We start from the raw sequence: 10,000 nt of genomic DNA, 5'->3' as shown, positions 1-10,000 counted from the left end.
CATCAAAGTATTAAGCGTGTCAACCTTTATTCGACTTCTAAGCCTTCAACCTCTTTAAACAGTTCGCCCCTCTCTCTGGCCAGACATGTGACAAAGGCAAAGAACTTGCAATTTCTGCTATCTGTGGTAGTAATTCAAACTGAAGTCCTTGTTTCAAGATAATCAGCCTTTGCATACACCACTCTGTTGGCGATTGGTGTCTCTTCTTAACGTCTAGCTTTTTCTTAGCCTGCTCTTTCTGCTGCTGCATTCCTGAGGTGGCAGTTGTCCCTTCTGTACAAGATGTTGATTGTCCATGAGCGGTCTTGGTCTTAGTCTTGGGACTTTCTTCTTCCAATTTGCAAGATCATATTTGAATTTTCCCCACTCGTCTTTCAACTGGGTAGCCTTCACAGCAGATTCTGAATAAAAGTGGTCTGCCACTGTTTTCATATCAATTTCACCATAGTCGGAAAAACCGACACCTCCAACATCTGGAACTGACAATGGATCAAAGACTTGAAATGCACTGACAACAGGCAAGGATTCCTGAAATCTGTCGTTGATGTTAGATACTAAGCATGTGATGTACTTGGATAACAGGTCAGACAGCTGCTTCTCTGTTCCCTGGTTCATCTCTAGTGGTCTAAGCTCTGACAACTTCTGTATCACTGATGGCTTAGCTGAATTGTCAGAGCTTGAAGCATTTGTTTGGTTGCTTGTGGCCTTTTGCACGGCAGAGATGAGTTTAAGTCTTCCATTAACAGGGTCCAAATCAGCTTTAACATTTTCTTTAACATGTCAATTGTGTAGTCAACAGATGATTGCACAGTTGAGAAATTGCTGTACTGAAAAGTTTTACTCAATTTTGAGAGCTCTGGGAGAACTTCTTTCAAAATGTAAGCTGTTCTTAAGAATTTGGTTGTTCTTATTTCATGAAGAAGACCTTTAGCTGTAGGATCACTTGCTAATAACTCTGAGAGTGTAATGAGAATAGCTGCATAATTGGCATACACTGCTTGTGTTGCAGCATCAAAGGAAAGCCATCTCATCAGGCAAGCTTTCTTCAACTTCTTATGAGCTTCCTTGCTAACGTTGTCTGACACACTCAATTCCTTCATTTCAATTTGGACTTTCAGGTAAAGTGCTGTTCTTTTGGGAGAGTTCTAAAAGTATTTTCACAGTTGCTTCATCCAATTTTGAACTGTAGTGATATACTTTATATCCTTTGCTGTGTCTGTACATGAAAGAGCAAGGTGGTGAGCTAAGCAATGAACATTGATGAGGGACTTGTTAACTCTTTCCTTTAAAAGTGCAGCAACACCTGATTTATGGCCCGTCATCACACTTGCTCTCTTAGTAACAATTGATGCCAGTTTATTCAGCTCAAGTTTGAGAGACAAAAGCTTTGTCGTGGCAACTGTATAGATAGTGTTTGCATCAGCTGAGCTGGAGGCCTTGAGGAGGTCTTCAACAAAAAGGAAATTTGTTTTCATTTCCCCATCATGAACATACTGTATGAAAGTTACCAACAATTACAAAGCTGAAATATCAGTTACTTTGTCCATTAAAATGCCATAGCATCCAGCTTGAGTTCCTTGTTTTATGATTGTACATGCATCTTGGATTTCTTCACCAATTGTTTCCTCACCTTTGTTTGAAACATATTTCATGTGCTCTACTCCAGATATTTCAAGAAGTTTAAGAAGGGACAGCAGTTTGGCTTTAGCCACTTCATGTTTTTCCAGCCAATATGCTGAGAATTTTTTGGAGTAGCTCTGCTTCAATGGCTGCCTTGTGACGATCAGAGTCAGCATGTGATTTTAATGCAGATTTCTTATATCTTGTTCCAGGTTTTCCAGTAAAGATATCAGCGTGGTCTTGTTTATTTCTTGTTTTGTGCTTGGAGCAGAGAATGCAGTACATTCCCTTGCCTTCAGCATATAAAAGCTAAAAAAATCCAGTCTCGTGGCAGTATGTGAGCTCTTTATCAGAGAGCCATTTGTGCTGGAATTTATCCTTTTTTCCATGAAATAAAGTTGCATCTAAATTGCTAACACTTTGACAGTTTTGCTCAAGGCAGTGATAATATGAATGACGTGCACAAGAAATGTCATCAACAAAATCAAAAGTATCAGAGATTAACTTTCTCATCTCACACAGTTCTATAACAGGCTTGGATAAAGTTGGGTTTGGTAAAGAACAACTACTGCTTAAAAGAGGTCGAGAAATGCTTTCCATGTTGGGGGATGGCCCAGTGTTTAAAGAAGGATCATTACCACTTGGTGAGGGTCTGGCAGCACAAGAAGAACTGTAAATACTTGAAGGCTCACCACATTCTTCAACATTTGTTGGACTTGGCGGGGGCTCAGGTTCTATGCCTGAAAAATAAAATGCGGCCAGGCTTGTTCCAGGAAACGAAAACAACTATTATGACAGTGATGAAAAAACTGAAAAACTCTATTTATAGTGCATGACATTGTAAGGTCTTGATGGCTTATTGTAACATTGAAATATTTCAGCTTTCAGAGTGATAAAAAATATTTGTCCTGGCATTTAAGAAATTAAAAAAAACTTTTTCAATATCAAGGCATTGTAAAATTTAAAACATAGCTTTAGCTTTCTTCAATCCACTTTGCGAGAAGCCAAAGAAACTAGTAAGTTTTTTCCAGAATGGTAAGCAAGTTTTCCGAACAGAACAAAACAAAGAAAAGAAAAGAAAAGCGACTTAAACACAAAGTAAGCGGCTATAAATCGGCGATCAATCGTTGGGTGCCACCTTCTATTGAGAACCCTGCATCAACCTACACATTTCTGATTTAAACCTCCATCCACTACAAGGACACGGATACTCACAACTACATGTACCTTGATTTCGCTTCTTTTTATCCTGAACACTGCAGACATGCTATCCCTTACAGCCAGTTTCTCCGCCTTTGTCGACTCTGCTCTAACGATGATGACTTCATGAGGAGATCTAATGAGGTGCTAACATTCTACGTGGTTATCCTCGTTCTACTCTTGAAAAGGATCTATGGAGGGTTACAACCATCAAATATCCTGATGCCCTACTCCCAACTGAGCTGACGGTTAGCACCATTGACAGAGTTCCTCTTGTTCTCACATACCACTCTTTCAACAAGCCAATCAAACAGTTACTATTTCAGAACTTCCGTATTCTATCAACCAACCAGCAGACCCGTCATATCTTCCGGAACCACCTGTCATAGCACACAAACGCCATCTCAACCTAAGAAACTTCCTCATACACTCAACTGACCACGCAGCTACTGATCAGAGTGGCGCGCATAGCGGTCCTTGAGGCTCCTTTTCCATCCATGGCCATTTTACCTGCCAGACCAGTAATCTTGTATACTGTGTATCCTGTAACTGATGTCCTACCATTTTTTATATCGGTGAAACGGGACAGAATCTCATGAGTTGTTTTAGCGAACACTTACAAATTATACGGAAAACCACTCCCAGTTTCCCTGTGGCCAAACATTTCAACTCAGCGGGCCACAGTATTTCAGATTTCCGGATAAAGTGTTTGCAGTTATGCCACAGTACTAATCTCCAGCGGAAGCAACTTGGAAATGAAGTTGATTTTCCAGCTGGGAACTGTACATCCTGATGGACTTAACATCACTTTGAACTTTATTTAAAAGTGACTTGTTGCATGCATGTCACCATTCATCTGCGCACTTCCTTCTGATTGCATATTTCAACGGTTTTCTTCGCATTGAAGAAGGGTTCTACACCCAAAAGATTTGTCATATAGTTTCCTAACCACACGCAACCTGGTTACTAGGAAGTAGCTGGTGGTGCAAGCTTTAAAGCTTGTGTGACCAACGCTCGGCTCTCCCACGCAGAAGTAAACAAACATGGCTTCCCAACTTTGCAAACTCTTTTTTCGTCAAAATTATGTGGATGTATCATCTTTTCGAAATGTTTACCTATTCGTAAGGAGGCTGAAAATTCTTTGGGTCCAACAGAAGGTCAAGATTAAAATAATAATTTCCCACTGTTCCGCACAAGTCATCTGATTCTAACAACCATCAATCCAGGGACACACTGTCCTTGGAGTCGTGAATGCCACAGAAAACAAGCAAAAATCGCAAAATTTGTAGACCAAACTTTGTCCTTTTTTGCAAAGTGCTTGAGCTAGACCAAATCCCATCAACGTCTTCACTCTGCTAAACATTAGATCTCAAGCAGAGGTACACGTGCGTGCATGTGGTTGGGAATTTCATGCATGCTCAATTGGTGATCTTGGCAAATTCCTATTCTGTGATGTATGTTGTGCAATGGAAAAAATGTGAAACTTTCCTGTGAAATATCTCCAGTTTTCTTCAGTGAAATGTCTTAACATTTTACACAGGTGTAATTACTGTTTACGCCGTTCGTCTGCCAATTCATCGAGAGATTATGTAAGACAATTTTTTAAGTGGAGCTAAAAAACAGAAATCGCGAAAAGCGACAAAACTACCTTTGTAACCCCTAGCCGTCAGAAGATTCCTCTGGACAAATGTCACGTTATGTCAAAGTGAAAGAAATTTTCACAGAAGGGAATGGAAGAAAATCAAAATAAAAGCAAAATCAAAACTGTGAAAACCTATCTTTAGAGAGTTATAATTCCAGGTAAAACCCTGTTCATTTAATAGTGATGGTTGAAAAGAGTAATTCGGGCTTTTAGAAGTCTATTTCGATAGACTTGAGAGAGATGCGATTAAGAGCAATGCAAAAATTCCCATCTTTCTGGAATCATGTTAAAAAATAGGTCCCTCAGGGGACATGCTTACGGCTAACGAATGTTACACCATTAACGTTGTGCAATTTTTGACATGTTTTTGTAATGGGTGTTGACAATGAATGCTTGGAATGCACGAAGAGCATTGCAATTAAGTTTTTCTGATAAACACTGGGTGTGGCTACTGTAACAGTTACAAAAACTGAGTGAATTTCGAAGGAAGAATGGATGCATTTATAGGGAAAGTAAAGAAAAAACTAAATAATGAGCGAGATGTAGTAAGGTGTGCAAAGAGTCATGATGGAATCCGGCAGAAGGTGATCTGTTTGAAACTCTAGGTCAATGCAGAGTTCCTTTCTTGGATTCGTGTTTTATTTCTCGCTCAAGAAGAGCACTCTTCTGGTAATTCTAAAGGTTTAATATGTTTGTCAAATAATTCTGTATCGCCGGCGATGTACAAAGAGAGAAAACAACTTACGAGCACGTCACTTGATAGCATCAGGTAATAACAACAATAATAATAATAATAATAATAATAATAATAATAATAAAGAGTATTTCTATAGTGCACATCTCCAATAAATTGTCCGTGGCTCTTTACAACAAATAAAGATGAATTATAAACAAACTACATTTACTGACATTCACTAACAAACATTTGAAAAAGATAAGTTTTCAAAACGCTTTTAAAAATGTCAACAGAAGAACTCCTACGTATTGAAAGAGGCAAAGAGTTCCACAATCTAGGGGCACATACTGCAAACGATCTATCTCTATAAGTTCGCATTTTTCAAGATGGCTCTACAAGGTCGCCATTACTAACAGATCGCAAAGAATACAAGGTCCTACAATAAGTTAAAAGATCAGACAAATACGATGGGGCCTTATCATTAAGAGATTTATAAACTAAAAGAAGAATCTTAAAAACAATATGATGCCTAATGGGAAGCCAATGCAGATCAATTAAAGTCGGAGTAATATGATCGAACTTCCTAGTCATACAAACTAGACATGCAGAAGAGTTCTGAACAGATTGTAATTTAGCAATAAGGAACTTAGGAAGTCCATAAAGTAGAGAGTTACAGTAGTCAAGTTTAGAGGTGACAAAAGCATGAACAACCATTTCAGTGGTTTGGCGGGTCAAATACTTTCTAATTCTCGAAATATTCCTAAGATGATAAAAAGAAGACTTGCAAACATCAGAAATGTGTGATTTAAAAGACATAGTATCATTGAAGACAAGGCCAAGATTGGAAGCGGCTTTCACTGGAGCAACATCAACATCCCCAACACAGAGACAGGACAACGACGGACAGGAACAATAACTGGAATGAATAAGTTTCAATTCATTGAAAACCATCCAGCGGCAAATATCATTAATACAAATCTCGAGCTGCAGCTTAGAATCAAACAATCGATCAGCACCCTTAAAAGATAAAAATAGTTGTGAATCATCAGTGTAAAAGTGAAAGTTTTTTATGACGGCGAATAATATCCGCAACAGGAGAAGTGTATAAAAGATAAAGTAACGGGCCTAAGACCGAACCTTGAGGCACCCCAACTCCAAGATGAACTCTTGCAGATAAACCACAATTTAACTTCTTTTGACCGCTTGTGTGTTGTTGCGCTGCAAGAACTTCTTGCACCACTTCTTGCGTGTCCATTATTTTTGGGCTGTACTGTACATACATAAATACATACTTTATTGCAACTCCCTAAATGGGTTTTTCAGTTGCAAGACTACAAATCAACTAAAATAACTGATAAAATTACCAAAGAATTAAGGTAATAAATATACGTTAAAAAATATGTATGATACAATGGATTATTCACTATTTACAAATTCATAGATTGATCTGAGAAAAGTAGACTAACATTTTTTCCACGGTAGGTGAAGGACCACTGACTGGTGGTTCGATGGCACCTTGGAATGTTCAGTTGATCGCGTTGTCTAGTATTGCTAATGTGAATTTCTGAATGCAGAGTAAATTTCTCGATTAAATAGCCAGGGACGAATTTATTAACACATTTGAACATCATCGCGGCATCTTCAGGTAAAGCCTGTTATTAACAGGCTTTGATTCCTTGTGAGATGTGATCAAACTTTTTGAGGCCAAGTACAATACAGGCGACGAAATTCAGCACTAACTGAAGTGTCTTGATATCATCTTTCCTAGTATTTGACCAGACAGTTGAGCACTAATACAACTTACTGAAAGCGAAAGAGCTCATAAGGAGAAGTATTGTTTTCTTATGTTTCAAGTGTTTTCAAGTTTATGTAGGCAAGTAGAGACTGTTTTAGCAATATGATCATTATAATTGAGAAACTGGTCAATATCTATGCCAAGATCTTTAGCAACAGTAGAAGGTGTAATTTCTTTTCCAAGCATCCGAACAGATACTGCAGGCAGCTTATTGAGGATTTGAGGCACACCAAATATAACATGCTTTACCTAAAAACACAGGAATTATCCTTTTCATTTTGAAAAGCCTTGAATTTGCCTAAATCCCTGGTTGTTTTTCCAATTTGAACGCCGCCATTTTGTTTGCTTTTTCTTCCAGTTACTCCCAAAAAAGGAATGTCTGCCACCATGTTGTGACGTCATTGCAAACAAGCAAGCAGCTGGTTTTCGCTAAAAAATCTCACCATAGTAAATCTTCTTTTTAACACGTTGTTAATACACACAAGTTTATGGCAGAACTTGAACCATAATCTTTCGAACCAATGTGAGAAAGTTCAGGATCCGAGGAAGAGTAAGCAACCGAAAGCTTAATGTCTATTTTTAAACTTAGATGTGCTGGCAGATCAAGCTATTCGTTGTGTAACACAGCATTCTAGCTTTTCGACCCTGTGTTTTACAAAGATAAGTAACTAGAAACTGCCATTGTGGGTCTGAGTAAAGCACATGGATTGTGAGCACTGCGAGAAATGAACAACATGTAAGTAAAACACATAAATCTGTTCGTAGTTTTGCGAATTTTCAAATTTAAATTAAACAACGTTGTGATTGTTGCCTAGTTTATGAAACCCAGCTTGAAGTGACGTATCCCAGTTGCTTGCCAAAACAACTTTTCGATTCACTTCTCTGGCGCCGGGTTTGTAACTGAAATCTCCCAAATAAAGAGAACATAGCTTACTCACATAGTTAACATTTCATCAATTACATGCAATTGTCGCATCGACCGCTGTGGCCAAGACACCTTCAAAACAGGAGGGTTTGAAATGCTCTGAACAGATGTGACAGTGCTGGATATTTGGCAAGTTTTTCCTTCTAAATTTCAAACAGGGAAATGTTGAAAACTTACAACTCTTTTGGTGTCTGAGAGTTCTATTAGAACAGCCCACAATAGCACACTGAACCATTTTTCAAGTTTTCCGCGTTCAAGCAAGTGTGCACAATGACGTCATGCTTAGCACCCAAGCACTGATCTTTCTGGCCTCATAAAGTGTCAAAATGTAAGGAACCCTTCAAATACTCGAATATTCTCTTTAACTAAGTCAGGCACTGCAAATTTGGCGAAGAAAGAAATATTCCATTTTTATCTTCAGTTCTCCTTTAAACCACTTTTTAAAAGTCTGAATCCACATGAAATAACCTATTCGTAAAAATAACAAATGTTTTAGTGTCCAAGAAAAAAAATTGTGGAGGAACTTCTTCCACCAACCAACTCTCTTCTTTCATTTCTCTTCTGTCATAGGTCGTCCAGGCATCATGCGACCTTATCAAAATTAAAAATCTTCTAAAGCTATGCCAAAAAGCAGCTCTAAACAAACTAAAAATAAATACCTAGATTTAAGTTTATATCCCTCCGATGCTTAGCCACCAGTGTGGTCCTGACCACAGCTATGTATGTCAAACCTGGATTGAAACCGGCTAAAAATGCATGAAAAAATGTGACCTCTCACGCGAAAACGTTCCTTGGGAAAGTCATTTGAACGACTGAACGTGTGGCAAGCTCACGGGTGATTCACGGGTTGTAAAGTTGTTGTCACGACTGAAACGAACGATCAAATGACCGCAGACCGTTGAACGGCTTAAGAATGAACGACTGATCTCATGAACAAGGCTCTTTTCAATTCAGCTTACACGGCTAACATAAACAGTCTATCGAAAACCGTAACGTAATTTTGCAATAACTAATCTGAAATCAAAATCGAAAATTTTATAAAAAGTGTGAATACTGTGTTGTTATTGTGAGTAAAGCAAGACATTTTTGCTGGATAAAACTCACTTGCATTAGTGAGTAAACAATATACGGTACTGTCACGCAACTTTTTGAAAATTGCGTAACACGATAAGTTCATGAAATTCTGGCCGCTTTGCGCTTGAAGAAGGCGACAAACAAATGGCGCACAATTTTTTTTTTTAGGTTTCTATCAGATTCTCACTGCTGATTCTCATCTCCAGATGCCTTAGAAATAGACAGGGCACCACCATGTGACTTGGTTCACGCCAGAAGAATTTGGCGTGTGAGTACCGTGTCTCACTGAGCATGTTAAATGAAATAAAAGAGTAAATCGTGCTTGTAGTGTGTTGTTTTCCCAGACGCTGAGCCACTTTCGTATATAAGGATGCAATATTCACTAACGGATCAAAGATTTTCCCAGAACCACGATGGGTATTCATGGAAGGCAAGCGTGTCTGCTAACTTTTGAAATTTGCATACCGAATGGTGCGCCGTAACATTCGGAAAATTGTGACACATCCGGCTTGAACAAGCTATTCAGAACTTTAAAAATCTTATCGGCCTTAGCTACCCTTTATTTATTGTAAATAAAATTTCACAAAACATTTGTCGTTGAAAGAATTGTTGCTACCGCATTTTTCATGAATATTTTGTTCGCCTTTGTTTTTAAAATTACTTTCTGTCACGCTGATATGTCGTTTTCGTAATCATTATTGTTAGTTTTCCCTGCATAATTTTGCCTTTGTTTAGTTCATTAGTATAAATTCGCCGCTTTGCTTAAAGCTTAATTCTCATTTTGTACTTCAGAGGGTCAACATTGTTTTGTTATAAGTTTTATCGTCCCTTGGTTTAGTTTGTTCCGTTTTAAAAGCCATACAACGTTTGTAAGTATTATTTCCACTCGTCGTTTAGTTTATTTTGTCGTTTGTAATTCTTTTGTCGATTTCTGTCCACTTAGCTCATTGCAGTAACGTGTTTGGGGTTGTTTCTTTTTAGCAACCGCTTTAAGTTAATGAACTTCGAACATCAAATTGAAGTTACTGTGTTGATGTAGCAAGCATGTTGGAGCTTTGCCTTTGGCCC

General features: G+C 38.3%; 1 protein-coding gene across 2 annotated transcripts in view; it reads left to right on the top strand.

Annotated features, from left to right (window-relative positions):
* LOC137999289 (transmembrane protein 53-A-like) overlaps positions 1-10,000 on the top strand; it is a 51,467-nt gene that overhangs the window by 19,620 nt on the left and 21,847 nt on the right. The window contains exon 2 of one of the 2 annotated variants that reach the window (XM_068845125.1): positions 7,292-7,669. The exons of the other annotated variant lie outside the window; for it this stretch is intronic. The gene's annotated coding sequence lies outside the window, so the exon portion shown is untranslated. The remainder of the gene's footprint in view (positions 1-7,291; positions 7,670-10,000) is intronic. 2 annotated transcript variants of the gene reach the window in all.

This window comes from Montipora foliosa, chromosome 4 (genome assembly GCF_036669935.1).
Source record: "Montipora foliosa isolate CH-2021 chromosome 4, ASM3666993v2, whole genome shotgun sequence".
Taxonomy (NCBI): Eukaryota; Metazoa; Cnidaria; class Anthozoa; order Scleractinia; family Acroporidae; genus Montipora; species Montipora foliosa.
Note: the sequence above shows the minus strand (reverse complement) of the source record. Positions and strands in the feature narration are given on the sequence as shown.